Raw genomic sequence first — 24,014 nt, forward strand, 5'->3', positions numbered from 1 at the left:
AGTGTTGTAGCCTCAATTGGTTTAAGCAGGCTTAGGACTGGTAACCCATCATTTCTGCTTAACAAGCACTTAGCAAAGATGATTAATTAGATGCAGTGTTCTTAGACAGAATGTACTCATCCAAGAAAATCCTCAAATAAGTCTTAAATTTAATTTTTGCTACATTGCTTGCAAAATTTTGTCTCCTTATACACAAATCCTACAGATGCAGTCTGGCCTTTGTATATGTATGTTGACATCTTGTTCTGTGCACGGGTAGGTGTGGGCATGAATTACATGCAGCAGTGTTTCATTACAAGTCAATGTAAGTCTAAAAGTCTAACTAGATATAAAAAGCTTTGCAGAAAGTCTATTGCTTTGCATACCAGAGAGTACCGGGGCAAATCTATTGACAGATGATAACAGCAAAGCTTTGTGTTGAATTTTTATGCACTAAACTCTGATGTGACTTCATCTGAAGCCTTGTTATATTCATACAAGTATGAAAAAAAGTCAGACTGGGGACATCAAAGAGGTGTTTATGAATTAGAGGAATAAAGCACAAAGTGCTGATTCTTCCTTCTTTTTGAGGAAATCATCTAATGAAATTAACAGTAAGCAAATGCATGCTAAAGATAGCAAACACATTTGTTGGCACTACGAGCATCCTACTACAAGACGTGATAGAACAATGTATGATTGTAGGACTTTGGTAGCCATATCTTGTTCAATGGAGACATGAAGCTTTGTTGTGACCCCCTGTACAAAGGAGAAACTGCTTCCAACCTGCAAGGTGAGCTACACAAGCTCAGCTTTTAAAAGATTATGGCAACACAGATTGGTCTGGATTTTGGGATTGCATCTAGCCAAACGCTCACCAAGCAAACAGCTTTGAATTGCAGTGTCCTGCAATAGGCTTCAGTGGAATGACTCAAGCTTTAAGAAGTCAGAATGTAAGATGTCTTATTGGGACTTTTTCTGGGAAGAGGAGAAACTACTACCAGGAGCTAAAAAAACCCCCAGTATAAACAAGCTCTGCAAGTCCACGTGGGAAGTACACATGTGGTTGTGGTGAATGTTGTTACACTCATTCTTCAGTGAAGATTTACTGACTAATGAATTATTGCAGTCTAGTCTTCCAAGTGCAATACTAAATGAAGGAGCTAACAGATACCCATGTCCCCCTCTGAATTACCATTCATCAAAACCTAAAATGTGTGTCTTTTAGCAGCAAAAAATGAACATTTCTTCTATAGTACATATTCTTATCTCTTTTTCTGCTTGCTGTAGAGAGCTGCACATAGAGAACAGCACCTTGCCCACAGGATTTCACTAGCAAACATGGGGAGATATCCTCCCAGCAAGTTAGGCAACCAGTTTCAATGCACTTTGGGTACCATCTACACTCTGATTCAAATCATAAATGTGTACCAGACTCCAAGAAGGAGATTAATACCTATTTAAATTAGCAGGCTAGGTATGCTTTCTCTGGGAAATGGATGCATACTGAAAACTGCTGAACTGGGCATCTCTAAAAATCCCAGTCCCAGGCACTAAAACAAGATACTTTGACTATTCTGAAGGCAACAGTTACTGCTGAGAGGTTGTATTTGTGGGTTTGTTGTTTTTTTTTTGTTGTTTGTTTGTTTGTTTTTGTGGGAGGGGGTGTGTAGTGTCATGTCCCCTAAGACCAGAATGCAGTTTCTACATGTTTACTATATAGCAAGTGCTTCTGTAAGATGATTCTTGTTTACATTTCTCAGTTTGTTTCCTCTTTTGTTTGCTTGGTTTGTTCCCAAATGTTCCTCCTGTTAGTATGTCTTCTGGAACTGCCTGGCCTACTTTAGGCTAAAAATAGCCCTTGTTGCTACTGCTGTAGCTCCACGCAAGCCACACAACACCCACACTAGGAAAGAAAACCTTGTGCCCTGATGAGCTTCTCTGAAATGACAAGCAGGTCAGAAATCCAGACAACCAAAAAAGCAGGAGGAATAACAAATCCTGCTTTCCCACTCTGCTTCTACTAGGCGTGCTGATGGTGTGAAGTGGGGAAACATCAGGAAGGCGTATTAGTGTTTTGGTTTCGATTTTGCCTCCTCCACATCCGCTAAGGGCAGTACATACTATTTCTTTTATGCAGAGATGTGTAAGAAACAATGAAACTGCAGAGACGTAAAGCTGCAAAGATGACATTTTCTTGTTAATTTCCAAGCAGTTATTCTTCAAATTAGCTAAACCTGATTGATCTGTTGGGTAAATATTGGTCTTTGGGTATGATCAAACCAATGCTGCCCATGCTGTTGCACTTTCTAAATGACCAGGAATAGGTATACCTCTTTTCTGTAGCTGAGACATCTGTGTGCTGTGCTTGTGCTCCTATGTCGTACAAAGGAAAAGGGCTCTGGATACACAAATGTTTCCTTCTGCATTGCAGCAGACAAAACTTAACACTTCTCAGTCTTAAGTGCCTAACTTTACACTATTTGCCTGCTTCTGCCCCTCGGTCCATGTGGCCCATAATGCACGCTGGTGAGACACAGTCTGGGCTACCTGGTGATGTTGGGCAAGTCATGTCCCTGCTGAAGGCACCATGCTCCCCGTCTCTGAAATGAGTACCCAGAGGCACTTCTTCAGCTACCTTTGCAACTGAGGGATAAAACTCCATTGCTCCACAGACAAAAAATTGTATTTTCATGATTTACTCTAACTTGTGGGTGCTATATTTTTCTATTTTATAGCTAAGGCATATTGGCAAGAGCGCTTCACATTCTTGTGGGAAGCCAGGACTCTGTGCTCAGTTGCAGTAGAATAACTCCTGGGTCACGTTTTCTTTGCCCTGCCAATGAGGAATTTGGCTTGCAGAGAGCTGGAGCAATACCATTCTCACTTCTAATTAACCCAGCTGTGACTTGGGGACAACCTGGAGCCTAATGCAGAGTCAGCACAACCTGCTCACTCCCATGGTGTTCTCGATGATCTCTGAAGCATGCATCTGGGGAGTACTGGTCATGTTAGGCACCTCAGGTTTGGAGCAGCCCAGAAGCTGGGACCTCCACTACGCTGAGCAGCACTGTCCTCGGTGCCTGCATAGCAAGCCAGTAGCCACGGGAGAGAGACTCGACAGCGGCACCAGGGCCCGAACCAGAGCCTGGATGTCACCCTGCCGCCATGGCCGTGCCCTGTGCTCTAGCGTGTGAGGGGCCTCTAAGCCAGAGCAACCCCAGGATGCTCCGGGTTGTAGGGGCACCGGAGCTGTTTGGGATCATCCAGAGCTCATCTTTCTGTGTGGTCACGTTCCTCCCCGGGTTCATTCTTCTTCCCACCTCCCTTTTCTTGGGGGGGAGCAGTCCAGCCCGTGGTGACGCTAGAGGCGTATGCTCGCCCCAGCAGAGGCCGTAGGAAGGATAGCAGGAGAAAGCTGCTGAGCCGCCTCCAGTCTCTGCCTGGCAATTGCCGAATTACAGGAAGAATGTCCCGCAGCTGGAAAGGTGTCGTGGTGCTCCCCGCCCCCCGACAACAGGGGTGGTATCCGGGGAAGCCCCGAGGACCGGTATCCCTGGCACAAAGGAGGGCGCAGGGGCCCGGCGGGGAGAACCACGGCAGTGCCCAGGGGGGATCCCGCTCCCTCCCCTCCCCTTCTCCCGCCCCTGTCCCCTCCCTCCGCTCTGCAGCCGGGCGGGGGACTGGAAGCCGGGTCCGACGCACAGGGAGGCAGAGGAGGAGAGGCGGGAGATGGGGAAGGAGCTGTGCTGGTAGTTCTGCGGACGTCGTTAGGGAGAAAAAGGGGGCTGGAGGGGGCCAAAAGAACAGAGAAGAAGGAACTGGACGGGGAGGGCGTCCGCCGCCCCCTCTCCCCCTTTCCACCGCACTGAGGCGGGAGAGCGGACCACGATGCCTGGCCAGCGGGTGCTGCCCGCTCGCCCGCATGGAGACAGCCGCCCGTAGCGGGGCTGCCGCGCTGCACCGCGGGGTGAGCCGGATCGGGCGAGGGCGGGGGGACCAGCGGGGGCTGCCCGTGGGCGCGGCGCAGTGCGGGGGGCCTGGGCGGGCGGCGAGGAGCCGGGAGGAGCCCGCTGTCGGGAGGAACTCGGGGAGTCTGCCGGAGCTGGAAGGGCTGCTGCTCCGCTGCCCGCCCTTCTGCTAGCCGAGACGGGCTGGGGCGCTGGAGACGCTTGCGGGCTCGTCCTCTGCACCTTCAGCATCGCCGGGGGGTCTGGGAACGCCGCAGGGGCCGGGATGTCTTTCGGTGCGGTACCTGGCTTGGGAGAAGGCGCTGGGCCGCCCCTTCCACGCGAGAACCTTCTCGGCGCGGGGGAGACCCGGCGCCCCTGCTCCCTGCAAAGGCGGGCACCTCGCCGGGGCCTGAGCAAGGGGCCCGGGGCAGCGAACGTTTTCCCCAGCGCAGCGCGCTGCAGGGGTTCACCGCTGTACCGGCGACCCTGCCGGTGGTGGAACCGCGTGTGTAGTCTTAGCGCGGCGGGTGGGGATAGCGCGGTGCCACCCGTGAGCAGCCCACGGCGCGGAGAGACGGGTGTCGGTGCGGGAGGACACCGCGTGTCTGCCTCTGTGCTGCAGGTGTGCCCTCCCTCCCTCCCGGCCTCTCGCAGTGCTGCTGGGTGGCGAGTGGATCGGGAGAAGGCGGGGTGCTGCGGCGGGGTGTGATGGACTCCCTGCGTGCAGGGGAAAGATGCCTCGGAGCAGGGTTGTAAGAATGGCACTGTATGCAATGTTCGTGTGCGGTTTGAGTGCTCTTAGAGACCCCGAGTCGTTTTGCATCTCCAGAAAACCTAGATGGTACCAAAAGGAAAAAATGCAGGCATTTTGATCGGCTGTCACTTAATACTTGCAGGGAGCGAGATGAGATTTCATATCTGACATCTGAGGTTGTACAATATTTCTCTTGATCCTTCTGGGGTAGTATTTAAGAAATAAACTGGTAATGGTAACAATGCTTGTCCTGCATATTATGTGGTCTTTGTGGGGGCATGAAGACGCCCTGGGACAGAGCAGGGACTTAAGGTGACATCCTCCCAATTGCAAATGAGATGGGTATGGTGTGGAAAAGCAGAGGTCTGGCTCTGTGCTCAGATTTCTGCCTGTTTCTTCTTGGACACAAGGAAGGAGGTTTTTTTAAACGTTTGAGTTTTGTACGGTGGCTCTTGTGCTTGACTTGGGAAAAAAGGTTTCCAGAGGAGCTACTGCAGAAGGGGTTACCTCTGAGTCAGAGGCTACTCAGTGTGATTGCCCTCAGCAGTTGAATTGCAATATCCAGTTTAAACCAAGGACATTGCTTTGGACCTCCGTTTAATTTAAGTCGAATCACTATTCTCAGGTGTGATTTTTGGGGTTCTATTTCTGAAAATGAAGATGCATAAGACCTCAGGGGAAATCTTGCATTTGTCCATAGGTAAGTCTGAATGTACTGTACAGGAGGAGAACCTGCTTTTGAGGCTTGACACAGGGTAGGAAAAAGGACAAAATTTATATCAACTGAGGATCTGTCAACTACTGGGAGCTATGGCAACGGCCCCCTACTGCCTCCCCTTATTTATTGGTATTCCTTCTCCTCAACTTTCATTGCTAGCTCTTGTGTGGCATATTTCAGTGTTGGTTTATGCTCACTCTAGGTGGAAAACCAGTGATGCTGAGAAACATGCTAAACCCTTATGTATCAGCAAGGTTGATATGCAGGGCTATTTCTCCTTTTGTGGTAGATGTGAATATGTAGACTTACTGAGCAAAACTGTGCCACTTGTTAGTGCTTATTAACCTGTTTCAACACACACAATGGAGACCGTAGGATTTTTTGTTCCTTCCTTCTCCTCTCCCCCTCATAGTTGATGAGATGTCAGAGAAGAGAAGGAGCTCGTGGAGAGCCATATCCTGAATTTCTCAGCCATGCAAGCACATCTGCTCTGTTACAGAACATTTTGTTGGGACTGTAATTGGAGACTTATTTTGGCTGAATTGAGAGTGTTCAGTGGCAGCAGCAGATTTTTGAATTTGCAATTGCATCATAGCTTTTTTTTTTTTAATATTGTACCTTAATTTTCTTTGACAGCTTTGAGCATCATGAAAACTTTTTTTTTAATTTGTTCACTCTTCTCTGCTTCTTTGTTCAGTGGTAGGAATATGCATGCACTTTGTCATTTTGAGGGATTTTTTTAAATTGGAAAACATTTCCATAATTCTTATTTCATCAGTCAGTATGTCAAACCAATTAGCCTACTTTCTAATGTTCTCATTTTTCCTTTTAATATATTGTTTCTGCAGCCACAAATATAAATACCTTGCAGTTCTGTAGATAATACAAGAGCATGGAGGAATTGTGTTTTTCCAGTTGTGTTCAGGAGGACCTATTGTAAATATCACTTTGACTGGAATTTTATTGTGGAATTGTCACTTTTCATGGGACTAGGCCCTCAAGATATGCAAACTTCTCTAATGGGAAATGGCTACATATCGTCAATATGTGAAATAAACATTTTTTTAATTCACTAATGCTGGCCTATTTGTACTGGTTGAAGTTATGGTGAAAGACTAATTTTTAAGTTGGTGACTCTTCAAGAGTAAGATCTGTCTTCAAGGTTATTTCCCCCTGTCACTGTTTCCTGAAAAGAAAGCTAGAATAAAGGCAGATTCCGTAGTACCGATACCAGAAGCCTTTGTGAGCCTCTCTCTTCTCTCTCAACTGGTGTATGCCGAACAAATCTGTGATACATGGCCAGTTCTCCATGAGTTGCCACACAAGGGTGCTAAAATGAGCTGTGTCACCTCCTTCTGAGAGTCTGAAATCAAAGTGGTTATTTCTTAGGAAGTGAGGGCACCCCTGCTTAAGTCTTGAAGCCTTTGCTGGCTTTTTAGTACATTCTTTCCTAGGTGGGATGTCCATGTTCAGTTTTGTTTTGTCAGCTTGGTTGACAGCTGGGAGGTTAGTTCTTCAGAACTTGCTGCATAGTGTCTGCTGTGGCTCTAACTGGGGGTCTGAGGTGCTCTGTGCTTTGAATTTTCCACCTCTAGAGGAAATCCATGTTCTTCAGATAGCCTGGCTTGATGTTACATTGAGTTCTCCCTTTTAGGAAAAACTGCTGCATTGGTAGCCTGTACACTGTCAGAATAACACTGAACAGCTGCCTGTCTGTGTTGTCAACAGTCAGATCTCCTAATATGCAGTAACTGCCTGAATCACCTGTAACAGTGATGGGGGCAATTCCACACATTTGTAGCGAATGGAAGGTATTGTCATTCCTGTGTAACCTTATCTAGGTGTTCCTGCTCTGGCAGGGGGATTGGACTAGATGATCTTTTGAGGTCCCTTCCAATCTCTAACATACTGTGATACTGTGATACTGTGATATAGTAATCTTTGCTGTGCTACTTTTTTTTTTTTTTTCTAATGTGCAAATGGATCACAGTTTGTCCATCCTGTTGAAATACATTATAGCTTTCCTCGCCCAAGCGGGTTTTGATGTTTTATTTGAAAATGGTCAAACTTTGCTGTTGCGGGGCACAGGACATCCCATGACAGTGTCTGGTGTGTCTTGTGCAGCTGCTGTCTTTTCTGATTGCAGTGATAATCATACAGGAGTGACTGAGGGTGTAATTAGTCGGAAAGGGATCGCCAGAGATGGAGAAGTAGGGACAAAATGGGCTCATATGTATGAGACAGTGATTTGATCTGTTTTTCTGAAGGATTCATGCTGCATTATTCTTGTAACCAGAATGGGAATTAGCTTCAAGGCATATTCACGTGCACATACGTGCTGATCATTGATTTACCATGCCCTCTACGGATCAGAGGACCAGCATAAATGTAAAGGCATGCTTCTATCAAACAGAGGTTTAAAGTTACCCACAGGCTTGGATATCAGTTGCATTTGGAGAAAGGTTTCTGCTTTTCTTGTTTTAAAGGTGTTTTATTCATGACTATGTATGGTAGTTACATTGCCACACAACCTCTACGCCTTTAAGCTGTTTGTTTAAATAGCCTTGACAATGCACCCCTCCTCTGACTTTTATTTTCTGTTTGTTGAGCTCTAGCAAGTGGAGGGCTGATCCTTTGATCAGAAAAGTTATCCCATGGAGGAGCAACATTTAGTGTTAATGGCTCTCACTACTGATGACGGAGAGGGTTTGTAGAATTCATGGCAAGTGTCTGTGAGACACTGACTCTTTTAATGGCTATAAGTCCACTCTTACAACCTCAGAAGGCAGAACTGATTTTAAAATGGAAGTTGAAACTCTGCAGAATTGCAAAACCAAGCCTCATTCCTAAGCCTTTGTGAGGACAAATGCTGTATAAGCCATAGAATCATAGAACAGCTAGGGTTGGAAAGGACCTTAAGATCATCTAGTTCCAATCCCCCTGCCATGGAGGGTTTCAAGAAACGTGTCTGAATCTCATGCCTGGTGTCCCTGGCATAGTCTCATCTGAGTGGATCAGAATGCCTGCTTAGAGTTTGTCAAAGCTAATGGGTTTCAAGAGAAGCTGAGAGTTGGGCCCTCTGAGAAGAGCTGCCCTCTTCAGTGACTCAAATGGAAGCATGAATTTCAGCATGAATTTTCATAGATATTCCTTGTGCTGCTTTTTACTGCTTTGCTGAGACACCAGTGAAGTCAGAATTCTGCTTCACCATTCGTCAGTTTAAGTCAATCAGGAGGAGAGGAGGAGGAGAACAAAATCCAACTTTGATGGAAACGCACATACTGCAAAAGGCAATTGTATTGCATTTATATCCTGCTGTGTGCTTTTGTCACCTATGCTTGTAAAATACTCACTGACAACAAAACGAAGTACATTTAATTTCCACATACACAATAATTTATTGCATTTGCTGAGTAATTACAGGTAGCTCCTATATGGTAACTGATTTTTCTACTTATTCCAGCCCCTCTTCCATTCCTTGTCCATGGAGGGGTGTGCTTAATAATGCATGAACTGAAGATAAACTCAGTTTGTATTAGCTATTTTTTAGCTAAAGCACAGGTGGGATTTTTTGGAGCATCCCATGAGAACCATTTATGGGAGAAAGGAAAAGTATTAGAAGAATGAAGAGTCTTTGTAATAGCATGCCTCTTCTTCCTTAAAACACCTAGATTATGCTCCTTTGTGCTCAAAGCTTTCGTATAATACCAATGAAACATACTCAATAACCTGTCAGAATAACACAGTTCTTATGGCAATGCTTTTACATAAATGAAGCCACAGTGTGATGCAGGAATTTTGCCTTCTCACTGAGCAAATCTGCTGTACAAGCTCACACTCTCCAATGCTCAGACCCTTTCCTGCCTCTCAGTGTCCTTGCCTTGCTTGTGAAGTTCTGTGCTGGCTCAACAATCATACCAGAGGACAAGCAGGGCGGGACAGCCTACAAAATGCAGGGCTGTGGGATGATGTCCCCAGTATACTGCAAAGTGCATCCGTATCCATTTGTTTCTATGTCAGGATTGGCCCACTGGTTTCTCCGAGCATGACTCTGTGCATGAAGACGTACGTTGGGACGGTGTCTTACCAGCTGCTGTGAATGCTGGCAGCAGAGCAGGGAAAATACATGCATCTTAATCAGGTGTGTATTCACAGCTTTTTGGTGTGACTTAAAGATGTGAGGTTGCTCAAAACCGTTGTGAGGTTGCAGAACCGTTGACTGTAACCTAACAAGCTGACAGTGGAACAAATTTTGAAGAACTGCATATGAAACACTAGTTGACAGTGGATCATCTTTGCAACTAGGGTTTTCAGGGATTTGAGTTGCTGGTAGAAAGGTGTCCAGCTTAAGAAATAAATGGTGGTAGGTGATATGTTTCTTAAGAGCATGGCCATGTCAGTCAGGAGACACCAGTCTCCAGCGTTATGCCTCTTACAATGGGCTGAGTCAGGGGAATTTCAGGTCTCCCCAGTGCAAATATAAGCCACAGACTGATGAAGGTTTCACATCCTTGCATCACTCAGCCAAATTAATCTGGGTTATCTTGAGAATTCAGGGCATGTTATTTCAAAATAAACGAGAAGATGTAACAATTCATCAGTCATAAAAGCCATTAGGAGCAGGTAATGTCTTTCAGCAAATGAAATACCTGAAAAATAAAATGTCATTCACAGAATACCTAGTTTCCTGAGGCTTTCTCTGAGACCCTACTACTTGCTGGCTTTATGGGGCTGCATACTCCAAACACATAGTACATAGACATAACGTGACATCCTAGGCATGTGGTTGCATGTTGGTTTTGTGTGTCAGTGAAAATCAGAGGTCAACCATTTGTAGCAGCCTGCAGTAGTGAGAAAACTAGAGGTGCGTCATGGGTTGTAGCAACCATATTGCTGCTGAGAGACTGCCAAAAACACAAGATAAAAATCGTCAGTACATAGTCATTTCAGGCACCGCTACAGCAGCGAATGGAGAGAGGCCATTGTTTGTGTGGGGTTGTCACACGTAGTACATCTGCTTCTGCTCTCATGCATGCCGTGAAGCCAGTGACTCAAGTATCTAAGAAACAGCTTGGAAGTTTTCAGGTATCTTAGGTCAGATAAGGACAGAAGCAACTGAAAGGAAAGAAAATGCGAGGTCTGGTGATATTCAGATTGAGCATTATATAGAAGTTGTGATGCCACTGCAGAGATAGCATAAGGCCACATTAATCTGTGCTGCCATTTGTCATAGAGATGTAATTCACATAAGCAGAACAGCAGTTGGCCCATCCACAGGCTGTCACAGAGTTCAGCTCACTTAGGGGATATTGGAACTGGACTGTGTATGACATGCATCAGCTAACAGATTATGCAAGGCAGTTGCAGAATATAACTAATTCACAGGTGTTCAAACAGAAGAAAAAATGTCTGTGCTACAACGAATTGTCTTTAAAGAGAAACTCTTCAAGGACTATAATGCCAACGCTCACTTGTGCTATATGCATGAATGTGGAGGAAATTTTGACTAGAAATTGCTGGTCTGTGACTTTGTTTCTCTTATGCAGGCAGTTTCCATAGCAAAATCAAATTCTGAAGCATAGTTTTCTGCCAAAAATTACTCAGTTCTGAAAAGTTTTGGCCAAAACATTGGGCAAAAATGTTATGCATACAATTTATTTATTTTTTTCTCTGTAAATCTGTTTTTTGTGGAGGGTTTGTTTCAGTTTACTTAAAATTGCAGACGTAAAATGATCCACCATTTTGAGTTGCATTTTTTTTTATTTCCATTATATTTATTTTATATTCCAGTTATGTTTAGTCCAATTATTATATTAATTGATATCTAATATTCCAATATATTTCATATTTATTAATCGAGAGTGTGAGTGGTTTCTGTTTTTCTCTGTTGTGCTTGTGTCTTGAGATTGGAAGAGAAGATTCTACTTTTAACTCTGCTATGTAGAGTAAGAGAATGGATGTGGAGTTTGAAGTAATAAAAAGAAATTAAGGATCCAGTGAAGGTCCGCTCTCTACTAATTCTGTTTGTGTACACATCTGTGTTTGTTAATTGGTTTCTTATAGAGACTTTCTTGAGTTTGAGGTTCTGTGATGGAAATAAGAGGTAAAATAGGAAAGTTAGGACCCGCAAAGGAAATTGTTTCAGGTTGACCAAAGCCATAAGCTGTTTTTCTTGTTTAACAGTAAGAAAATAGGGTGTACAAAACTTTGCTTGGTTTGTACCACTGTTTTATGTCTTTATGGTTTGCAGCTTCTTTCTGCAAAAGAGTACATTTATTTATCCCTTCAATTTTGAAACTGCCTGCTGGAGTTGTTGACCAAAAGTGTGTCTCCAGTCTCCTCCAATGCTCTTTCCTTGGTATTCACCATTTCCCTTAAGGAAAAGCACACAGCTGGCACTCAACAAAGCAGCGGTGGTGTGGATTGAATGGATTGCACTTATTTAGTATTGGCTGTGATTCCCCAGGAAGTGAATGCGTTTGTCCCTACAGAGAAGGGACCACCAAAGACAGGTTTTCCTGACACTCTGTAGCATCTCCTGAATTAAAAGGTTTAGATGTTCTTTAAAAAAAGACCCAAGATCAAACAACCCTGTAACAACCTTGTTACCTAAGCATGACATCAGACCTCATTTCTGATCACTGCAAGAGTCATGAGGAAGCTGTTTACAGGAAGAAATACAAATGTCAGGCTAAAAAAAGAGTACCTGAAAGAGGCCCTGTCTAGAATAACAACAAAAAAAAAAAAAGTAAATATTATTGACCTTGTTTGACTTCCTGCTGGCTTTATTCTCTAAATAAGAATACATATCGAGGAAACGGTAAATAAACTTGCTGACATTTTTTCCATACTGATAGCTCTGCATTTCCTGTCATGATAGTCTGTCTTTTCCAGTACACAATGATCTGCAATTAATCTGCAGTCATTGAAGTGGGCCAGCGCTAACCTCATGAAGTTCAGCCAAGCCAAGTGCAAGGTCCTACACCTGGGTCGAAGCAATCCCAGGCACAGCTACAGGTTGGGCAGAGAAGAGATTAAGAGCAGCCCTGCGGAGAAGGACTTGGGGGTGTTGGTAGAAGAGAAAATGAACAGGAGTCGGCTTCAGTGTGTGCTTGGAGCCCAGAAACCAACCGTATCCTGGGTTGCATCAAAAGGAGTGTGACCAGCAGGTTGAAGGAGGTGATCCTGCCCCTCTACTCTGCTCTCATGAGACCTCACTTGGAGTATTGTGTGCAGTGCTGGTGTCCTCAACATAAAAAGGACATGGAACTGTTGAACAAGTCCAGAGCAGGGCCACGAGGATGATCAGGGGACTGGAGCACCTCTCCTATGGAGGCAGACGGAGAGAGTTGGGGTTGTTCAGCCTGGAGAAGAGAAGGCTGCATGGAGACCTCATAGCAGCCTTCCAGTATCTGAAAGAGGCCAACATAAATACCAGAGAGTGACTCTTCTTCAGGGACTGTAGCAATAGGACAGAAGGTAATGGGTTAAAACTTAAAGAGGGGAAGTTTAGATTGGATATAAGGAGGAAGTTCTTTACTGTTAGGGTGGTGAGGTACTGGAATGGGTTGCCCAAGGAAGTTATAAATGCCCTATCCCTGGCAATGTTCAAGGCCAGGTTGGACAGAGCCTTGGGTGACATAGTCTAGGGTAAAGCATCCCTGCCCCATGGCAGGGGGGTTGGAACTTGATGATCTTAAAGTCCTTTCCAGTCCTATCCATTCTATGAGTCTATTTATCCCATTAAATGCTCATGACTTTGGAATCAACACCACTATGGTGCTTAAAGGAAAAACAAAGCTTTCAGTAAATCAACTGATTCATTTAAAGACAGAGCTCATCCTGTAATGTCTTTCAATCCAGCAGTTCCATAAACATTCTTTCAGTGCGCAAAAAAACCCCACTTTAATTATTGCCAGGTAAGAGGTGGCTTTGAAAATAATTATTATTGATAGTATTAATGAATAGCTAACGTAAACTGTGTTCCATATCAGGTTAGACAGAGTTAACTTGGGAACAGATGTTAGTACCATTCCTGGTGATCTGGAGTTAGGACAAATTTGGGATATATTGTTCCTTCAGCACATGACTTACTTTGAAATTTGTATTACTCATTTGTGTCCAGGATATCTTCAATGCACAGATAATCATTACCCTAACTTACACTGTTAAACTGGGCTGTGGGAGGTACCTGCTTTGAAAATGTGTTGCTTGTCACCACACTCCTGGTAGTGACTAAAGATGTTAGGCCACAATGTCAGTGCCCTCCTGGGAGAGCACTTTCTCTCTGGTCTCTAGTGGATGGCAGCATTGGAAAGACTGACAGCCATAGAAGAGAATATGCCACTTTGCTTAGGAGAGTATGGCAGTAATGGTGATCCACACCTAGTGACCAAGGTTTTCTACTGTGGACTTCATTTCAGAATTACCAGTAAGGGAATTTTTGACCAAATTTGCAATTACTACTTTTTTAAAGTATTTTAGATTATATTTTTATACTAGAAATAAGTACTTGACTAGCGGTTTAGGACTAGTGGGTTTTTTTTCTGTATTTCTTCATTTGCTAGCCAGAACTCATCTTGGCTAACATACAACCCTGTCTTCCTCAGTCATTTCTTCTTGGGATACTAACATCTTCATAACACTTTTTTAAATTATTAATGTTGCCATCCCTTTATAAAGGTAAAGATTCATTTATCTTAAGAAGAATTCCTTCCCTGGTTTCATTTATATGGTGGAGACAGTACCTGCTGCTGTCAGAGGTTTGATCTGATACATGTATCTCACGGTCCTTGAAGATAATCTGGTTTGAAGTTATTCATGCACTTCTTGGCTGAATAACTCAGTGAAATGGCTTCACAGATCTAAAATGCATGCACCAGAGAGAAGATGTTTGGTTGCATTACTCCTTTTACAGGGTATGAAAATACGCTTGTGTCGTTGTTTAACCAATGCCAGACAGCTTGTCCACTCACTCCCCCCCCCCCCCCTCTTGCCCTCCCCTATTCTCGGAGGGACGGAGAGGAGAATCAAAAAGAACGCAACTCTCACAGGTTGAGATAAGAACAGTTTAGTAACTAAGGTGTAACACAAATCACTACTGCTGCCACCAATAATAGTAATGATAAAGGAAATAACAAGGGAAGAGAATACAACACCCTATCACCAGGCAACCGATAACCTGCTCCCCCCAGCCCGACCAAGCACCAACCGATACCTCCTCCAACCCTTCAGTCCACTCTAGCCCCTTCCGGGTCCCTCCCCAGTTACATCCTGGGCATGACGTGCTGTGGTATGGAATACCTCTTTGGTCAGTTTGGGTCAGGTGTCCTGTCCCTGCTTCCTCCCGGCTTCCCTTCTCCCTGGCAGAGCATAAGGCCCACAAAGTCCTCAGCCAAACCAAAACATCATTGTTTTTCAGCTCTGTTCCCAGCTGAAAGTCAAAACACAGCACTGCACCAGCTACCAAGAAAGAGAAAAATGACTGCTACTGCTGAACCCAGGACACCTTGAAAGTGTGAGTGACATGAGTTTGAAAGAAGGACTTAAAAAATGGTAATTGTTAAAAGACCATAATGATTTGCTGAGTAGAGGCTAGTTTTCATTATTATTTTGATACATATTTGTCTGGCTCCTAAATTCCTGCTGAGAACATGCTGAGTCCTGATTCTAAGATGTTTGCCAAGATGTTTGCCCTGGTATAGAGGGCTATCGAAACAGCTTTTTAGATTTAAATCCCATTATACAGGTTTCATATTAAATTCTACCATGGACCGTGTGCAGAGCACATTTACTATTTGCAGTGATGTGATGTGGAATGATTTAAAAAGATCTTGCTGTGGAACAATAGAAAGCAATAATTCGTAAACTGTCATTTCTCTTCCTTGTTATTTGAAGTAGGGATAGATAACCACAGCAAAATACTTACTGCACAAGCATTACTGCTTGTGGAATTTAATTTAGCTGGGTGATCTTCAGCTAAAGCCAGTCAATGGTGCAGGTAATCAAAAAAACCCAAACAAAACAAAAGCACCCTCAGCCCCCCTTCCCCCCCCCCCCAAAAAAAAAAGGACAACAAAGCCAAAATGCCAAAAAAAAACACCAAAAAAATCAACCAACTAAAAAAACCCCAAACCAAACAAAAAGACAAAAAAAAAAAAACAAAACCTAAAAACCACACACCAAAGGAGTAGTATTTATCTCTATTATAACACACTCAAGGTAACAGGGGAAGTAGAAAGGCAGGAATAAAATCTACATTGTTTTGCAAGGAGAGGGGAATGAGTCAGGCAGTAAATGCTATGTTAATCAGAACAGAGCACAGTGAGCATTTCAAGTAAAGCTACATCATTTCAAGTAAAGCACAGGACAGAAAGAAGATTTTTTCATTCTGTGCCTCAATGAAGAAGTAGTGTTAGTACCTAAATGGTTTTTGATGAGCATTGAGTGGCTCTTCAGGCAGAGGAAAAGGGAGATGATAGGAATTCAGGATACCTCAGGCCAGTTTGTTTTCTTTATGTGGAGCTTTGTACATTGTGACCTCCTCTATCCTCTTCTAATAGGAAAATCCTTTTTGTCTTCTCTGTTCATACCCTTTGCCTGAAGACATGTGTGAGGTGTCCATCTGGGGACTATGGAGCCATGTTCATTTCCTTCATTCTCCTCAACAACATTTCATGTACCTTAACCACAAGCTTTTTGTGCTTCAATATGACTACTTCAGTGTGACTCTCTCAGTTACACAACTCTTCTGGATTTGTTTATTTATATGTATTCACGTGGCAAAGCCTTCAGTAGCCTGGCTGGGAAGAGTAAGGTCCTTTTCAGGTTTGGTCCCAGCGTGGCTATTGAAGGAGTCTGGTGTTCTCTGACCTTGCTCAGGTGTCCAGCCTTGGCCTTCATTAATATACTGATCTTCTCAATCCTTATTTAATTTTGTCTCTTACAGTTTTAATTCCATCTACCTGTGATGATGACAGATGGAGGAGCTAAACTTCCTCAGTAACTGCAGAACATCAGGGATTACTTGAAGTAATAGTTAAGACATTCTTGGTACTAACTGCAGCTTGAAGTTTGTTTTAAGCCTTAACAGCCTCAGTGAGAGATTCAAAATTTTGATCAAAACATCAATGAGTGAAGACTGGTACTTAAAAAAATTATTTGCTTTTAGCCTTTTGCTGGTGAGTTGTGCAGCACAGGAGGTCGTGGAAATATTTCAGTTCAGGTGAGTGCCAGATGGGAATTAGAAACTAATTTTCAGAACTTCTCTCTCCCTTTGAATTAGTGCAGCAGAAGCAGTTCATGCCCTGTTTTATCAGTTTGCTGTAAACAGTAGCTGAACAGTCAAGCAGTAACAGCTTGCAAACAAATGCTACGGTGCTGGGAGGGTGTAGCTGTTACCCTGAAAGCTGTGCAAAACTCTGCATTTAATGTATGTGCAGTGTGATATTTGTATGACAAATATGAATTACCATGGGTATAGCTGAACTTCCAGTGGGAGGGAGGAAAACAAGTGATATGTATGATGTAAAGTGGAGGTTGAGAAGGAAGAGAAAGAAATAGTGTAAATGGTAGTGGTTCAGTAATCATCAGTTTTTGACAAGTGTTAAGGGAATGAGAGCTGGGCTCTGTTGCTGGCCTATTTCCTTTGTACCTTCTAGGCTGAGCAGGAGATAGGATCGCCCATTTGGTCCTGGGATACTCATGCATTTGTTAACACAGAATGTTGTATCTCTAAACCAGTCCTATACTGCAGAGCTGTTACTGCAGGACTAAGACCACGCAGCTTCATACAAGTGTGTCTACAGCCCTTTTAGCTCTCCTCTGCTTCTGCAATTGGAACCTGCTCTTGGTTTGACCTCCAACAACTCTAACAGCTAGGGAGTTTCATTTGCTGGTCTTTTAAACACTGTAAGGTATGTATTGTCTCAGGAACATCCTCTAAAAAGGTATTTAAGCTTTATAAGTATCTTCCAGAGAAGCGTGTTTTTCCCCTCTCTTTTTCAGTCTGTGCATGAAAATACAGTTCATGATACTGACCTCTTGTCAATAGCCTGATTTGTTTCAGACAGTGGAGTTATACAGATTTATAGCAGAGGACTGTCTTATTTGAAAGGTGAAATGCAACCCCATGTAAGTAGCCTAAATTTTCTGTACTACACAGCATTAGGTGGATTGAGTGGGGTGAAATTAAACCAAGTAGAAAAGTTACTGAGTTTTTCCTCTCATTTCTGGTTTGTTCAGGTTAAGTAGTAATTAACACAGTCACTCAAACTCTTTTTGATGGCTTTACTTCTTAAAAAAATGTTAATTTTTTAGGTATCTTCATTGTGCTAATGAAATCTCAACTCCCACATTGGCTATTTTCACAGCCCTGAAAATGAAATAGAACCAAAAATTAAACTGCAAACTGAAATCTGTGGGTGTCCATATCTAAAGTTAAAACATTTTGGAAAAGCTATGCTGCAAGATATTCTTTAGACCATCTTTCCTTTACTGTTGTGGTATTCTTCATAGAACTTGATAGATCCTTTGACTCTCTTGAACTTAATGGAAGAACTTCTACTGGTTCAGTGGGAACAATGCTTAAGCCTGTATTTGCAAGTGCTGTAACCGTCGACCCCCAAATTTAAGTTTAATCTTACTTAACATAAAAATGGCTAATGCCTAAAATACATAATTAAATAAGTGCAATGTCTTGCCATGATTTCAGATGTTTTTCAGGGAACGGTTTCACAGTACAGTTCTTGTGTTTGTTTATGAGCACTTAGGCTGTGCATGCTGACATGTAATGAACACTAGTCTATTAAGGCATTTCTCTTCCAGCTGAATGTAGGTTTGGCTGATTTGAATCAGTCCTCAGTATATGCTCAAGATGGTTTTCTGTCACCTTCCTCGCTGCTTTTCTATACTTGTCTCTCAAGTCTCGTAACAGAAAGACAATAAAATCAAGTCAGCTTCTCTGACACAAAAAGAAAAGACCTTGACCTTGCTCAAATGGCCAGTCTGACATTGAAGAGCTGTTAACATCTAGAGACTTCTTCAAGAAGTTTTACTTGATCTGGCCAAGAAAGCAGGTGGTGGGGATATGAATTAACCTGACAGAAGCAGAAAGAACAGGTACTCTGATGCATTTAGGTCATGAGTCTTTACCTCTCTGTCCAGCAACTAAGAAGGAGCTGTAGGTAGGTTTATTATCCCGCAGCCTGATACTGCCTGCTGAACACCTGGGGGCTGCCACGGTCAGGTGGGATATTGAGTGTGAAATCTGACCGCTTTGATGCCTTTATAGAAGTCCCAGTATCTGTGGCTGGAAGAGCAGCTTATCCGCTGTTGAGCAGATACAGATCAGGTGGCCAAGCTGCTTATGTTTCCAGTAACTACCTGCTTAATAGCCGTTATGCTGAAGAGGGTACTTGAAAAGATAGTCATAATGTACTTTCCCAGCTTGAAGAAGCCAGGACCTTGAAATGGGTTGTTACAAATTATATGTTTTGGCTAGATGCAGATGTAAAGATAGAGACTGGATAAAAGAGTTAAATTGCTCTCAACAAAAACAGCAGGCACATAGTTGAGAGAGATTTGGCAGAGGAATGGTGCTTTTAGCATGCTTTTGACCATAGAACAGGCTTCTGTAACCCTTGAGAGTTCACATAATATAAAGAAATTTAGCCTAGAAATGAAAAGGGCTTAATTAAAATGTTAGTCTCACTTCACCCACTTACTACTATTACAGCATAACTGAGTTTTTTAATGAGATGTACCAATTATAGATGTTTTCTTTATCAAAACTGTAGGGAAAAAAGATTTTTAAGGTCAATTGCTTAGTCTATTTTTTTTTCTTTAAGAAGCTATACTTATTTTTAGAATGGTTTTGAAAAATAAGTTTGGAGGAAAGGACAATTGCCATGGTCAAAATAAAATGAACAAACATAAAAACAACAAAAACCCCCCCAACCAACCAACCAAACATCATAACAGAAAAAAGCCAACTTGAGTATTCTTTTAATGCATGTATTTTTAAACCCAACTGAAATGTATCCCCTACTGTGAATTATAGAAAGGAAAAGATGGTAAAAATTTGAAATTTAGAAAAGAAAAATCAGTATAACATGAAATTTGGTCATGTGCCATGCAGTTTTGTCTCACGAAGTTTCTCTAACAACAGGGTGTTAACATCAGTGAACATGATTGTCATACCATTCTTCACATGAACACATATTTTAAGTAGAAATATTAAGAAGTGTCAGTGAAATCACTTCTCCTCTCGAAGGCCTGTGATCTTTGGATAAAAGGTGGGACAATATCTTGAGACTCAAGTGTTTCTATCATCTTTGCTGCTCTTTGTGAGGATATGTTTCCTGTTGTGTCTGAAAGCCTGCTCTTTGACCTTTCCCCAGCAGCCCCAAGAGGGCTAGCTCAGTGAGCATTGTTTTATAATGCCAATCAAGATCTGCCTTCTGCAACCACAATTGTACACAAGCCTGGCTGGACCCACAGGACCACGCTCTGCTTCTGCTGCCATTTGCATCTGTGTAATCTATATGCAGGCTTGTAAAGAAGAGCAGAACTTAGCCCTTCACATTTTCTAATGGATTTCACTTTCCTGTGCCATGGGATTCATTTTATGTCTGTTACAGCTGCACTCTTGCTCCTCTTACCTTCTGCCCTTTGATTCTCTCTGAAACAACATCAAAGCTAACCTCTTCTACCCTTCTTGCTTCGCAGTATGAATTTATTTACATTGTCCTTATTTTAGAGTGTTAGCAAAGCTAACATCTACAACTGATGCAGTAAAACATTTCTATCTTGCCAGAGGGGTCTATAGGAATCAGGTGCAGCAAAATCTGGGTGCCCTTTGCTCCCTTAAAACCAAAATAGGGAAGGCGGCATCAGTTGATGACGTGCAGCTGTCTCTTTGTAAAGAGTAGCAGTGTTTCTGCACCCTTTCCATGACCCCTAAAAGCATTTCAGAGGAAATATTCCTCCAGCCAGCCAGAAGCTTAGAGGTGAGATCACTGGGTTTAGAAAAGCAGTTTCTCAGAGAGTTCAAGTTTCTTGGTTACATTTTCTACTGATATTTGTGGATAAGCTCAGCATGCAGTAAAGATAAGGATTAATATATAGGGGTGTTTTTTACTGTCCTCCCCTCCTTCTCCTTGGTATTACTGTGCCCTGTTCTTCCGTGATCACCATCCAGACAAAGCTTCCTGTTTCACCTCAGCTTCCAGCAGCTAGCTCAGGTGGAAGTAGCCAGTTGCAGTAGTAGCAGAAGGATCAAAGTGAAGGCATATTCACCATGCTGCTTGGGTGATTTAAGTAGTGTCCCAGGAGGTACCTTAGACCTGGTTCAGGTATATGTGTGAGGGCTGAAGTTGTTGGGGTGTTTGATATGGAGTGAGTCTGTGGTACCTACAGCTGGTTGTTCTGCACAAAGCTGTGTGGTGCTACACACAGCCATGCAAGCTTGAGAACTAGGGCCACTGTAGTTACAGTTTCCTGGACAGTTGATAATGCTAGTGAAAATATGATAATCCAGCTTTTTTTGTAGTACTGACGTTGGATTGAGTATCTGCATTAGGGTGGCAGTGGGAGCCTTCATCTGCAAGGTGGGAGAGCTAAGTTGAAGTTTCACTTGCCTGACAGTGACCCAAATGCAGACCATCTCGAGTAAAGACAGCATACAGTTTGTGATTTGAAGTGCAAATCCAAAACCCTTCCTCAACTCCCCTTGCAGCTTCTTTGTGCAGTGAACATGCCCCCAGGTCTCTGGCTCTGCCCATCAGAGAGACTCAGAAAACAGCTAGTTTAAGGACACAGCTGAAAGTATCCCCAGCCTTAAAGGTGCTTTAAAAGTATCTGCCTGGGAAGTGTTTGTAGGATTGGGAACCCACCAGGTTGCATCACAGCTAAGCAGAAGTTTTGAAGCATCAGACTCAAGAATGCAACCACAGAGACTTGCAGAAAGGATGTTCACCCAAGAGCATAGAACATGCTCTATCATGATTCAAGCAGTACAGCAGCCTTGAAGGTCATCTGAATGCAATTTCTGTCCAGCTTTCTCGTTTGACAGTAATGGCACTACTGGATGTTAGAGAACAATATTTGGCTTACCGTTTAGCACACCCTGGATTTTATCAAACCCTTGAAGTCTAATCCATTATATTGATTAACTTTAAAATAAATGTTTCCTCCTTTTTGAAAAGCTTCGTATCTGGCTCTGCTTTGCAAGCTTGCAAATTGAAAAGCAGCACTGGCTGCATCTGTGATGAAAACCACTGAATGGAGATGTAGCTGATTTTGTTCCTTGGTGAGGACTTTAAATATTTTGAGTTAGTTGATAAAGGCTCAAATCTCAGGAAGGAACAAAGCCCTGGTTTCACTGAAACTCTGCCAGTTTAACCAGTAGGAAAGTACTGCCTGGAGGATCCAAGAGCTGCACCTGGCTATAGTGGATTTGTAAGAAGAAGAAAGTGGGTCAGGTAATATTTTGGTTGGAGGGAATGAGAGGGTTTGTAAGGAAAGCTTATGGCATAGGGTAAGTTAATTACTATCCACTTTCTTGCCAGTCTCCAAGGAATAACTGTTTGAATTAATCAGTTCCTTAAATATCTTATTTCTTGCATGAGTTTTCATTTGGCTAATTATGTTGTCTGAGCAATACAGAGATACAGTGTGGCACTCACTTGTAGGTATATAGATAATTATAAAATCCTATATCTGGACATAACCTTACCTTAGAATCATAGAACAACCTTAGAGTGTTGTTTAGAAGTGTGCTTGTCAGAAGTGAAGCTCTCTACAAGCTGCTGCTCTTCCATGTTCAGCTATCTTCTGTAGCACACAGGGCTAAAGGAGTGGCTTTATCCAAAAGTGTTGTTTGTTGTTGACCAAGTGACATGTTTGTAGAGCCACAGACTCACCTTCTGGTGAAAAAAAATCCATATTTCAATGTGAAACACAAACATTAACGTCAGATGAAACCTTCTGCTGTATAAGAAGATGAAGTAGGAAAACCAAACAGAGAGGAAAACAAGGATTTGATCCAGTCATATCTAAGGTGATTGAGATTAGACTGCTGATTCTGACACGGCACTGGGTGATAAGATGCTGTCTGGGGCCTGGTAATTGATGTGCTGGTTCCTTCACTCAGGCGGATACCTGAGAGTGGTGGTATACACTCTCAGATTCAATACCAATTCTATTTCTGAGATTCAGTATCTTGGTTTCTGTCCTGTAGTCCTCTTTATTCTAAGCATCCATCAGATATATTAGATCCACTGTTTCTTTGGTCCAGCTGTTTATAGTCTCCGTTCCAAAGCTTTGACACTGAAAGTTTATTTACACTGGCTGGATTGGACTTGGTTCCTGTTCCCAGCAGGTTTGAATTTAATCTCCATTCTGCACTATGCTTATGATGAAATATATTGCATTTTTAAGATTCTCTAATGTGTGATGTTTATCTCTTGATGCCTGGCGCAGGTGAGCACCTATTGCCTTCCATGCGTGTGCTTTGAGTCTTGACTGCATGGATTTATCAAAATGCAACATGAAAATATATACAAACAGTAGGGTGCTTTTCTTCTCGCTGTTATTTCCTTTAAGTTCCTGTGGGGTTTTTGGTTGTTGTTTTGTTTTTGTTTTTTTCTTTTTTCCATCTAAAACCTTATTTAAGGAACTCTCTAAGACTATATCCTTAGCTGCAAGGAAATTGAGACATGTAAAAAGAGAGGCTACAAGCTCTGGTGACTTTCATATAGTGTAGGGGTAGCCCAGGCAGCGTTTCCCATTCCAAATGTGTTCAGGTGGACCTGTTTTAGTGTACAGATACCAGTTAAGCAGAAGACTGGTCCTTGTAGTGTCCCTTCTTTCTGTCATTCATACTCAGCTTTGTTGAATAGAAAGGAGATCTCAGGGAAGTGTAATCTGTATCTGCCTGGGGGAAGGAAGAATCAATGTGGTAATCAAAACAATGCACAGGCCCAGCTACTAACTCTGCCTCTGACCTTGCTAAGTTGTGGGTGTCCTGGTCCTGTGATGGCAGTTGAAAGCTATCCACATAGCTTTTGGCCTCTGAAAAAAAGAGTTGTTACTACTGTGTTTGCCTGTAGGCAATAATGAGGATATATGAAAGGGGGAAAGCTTTCATACTCTATGGACAATCGTGAAGATGCAGTTTCTGATTTTATCTGGGTAAACTTGTTAGCTGCAAGATATTTCACCTTATAGCTGCTAGATTTTGCACTGGGAACTTAAAGTTAGAGCAGAGTCCTTTTTTTTTTTTTCATGGCTATATTTCCTTTGGCTTCCTGTGTCACATTCTCTAGGATTTCTGTTGTTGAGCATTGTCCCTGCAACTGTTAGAGAATTTGCTTAATTTCACCTTCCTAATGATAACATACGAATTGAACAGCTGTAGCTTTAAAAAAGACAGACTGTTAAGTAGTGAGTGGAATGTGAAATTGCAAGGTGGTTGCAACACCAGTGGCAGAATATGCAAAACACACTTGCTCTGCTGTTAAAGTGAGAATGCTGCATGCAGGGTTTTTCTAATGAACAATGATGAGTATTCTAGAATATTCAAAACTACAAAGTTGACCTTTCTGATACA

General features: G+C 42.8%; 1 protein-coding gene across 1 annotated transcript in view; it reads left to right on the top strand.

Annotated features, from left to right (window-relative positions):
* The first annotated feature begins 3,668 nt into the window (after positions 1 to 3,668).
* Positions 3,669 to 24,014, top strand: part of PLPPR1 (phospholipid phosphatase related 1) — a 130,844-nt gene continuing 110,498 nt past the window's right edge. The window contains exon 1 of the mRNA XM_061370277.1: positions 3,669 to 3,949. The gene's annotated coding sequence lies outside the window, so the exon portion shown is untranslated. The remainder of the gene's footprint in view (positions 3,950 to 24,014) is intronic.

Source organism: Neopsephotus bourkii, unplaced genomic scaffold, assembly GCF_033783945.1.
Source record: "Neopsephotus bourkii isolate Nb327-2 ecotype Australia unplaced genomic scaffold, CSIRO-AGI_Nbou_v1 NB_1530, whole genome shotgun sequence".
In the NCBI taxonomy this organism is placed as follows: domain Eukaryota; kingdom Metazoa; phylum Chordata; class Aves; order Psittaciformes; family Psittacidae; genus Neopsephotus; species Neopsephotus bourkii.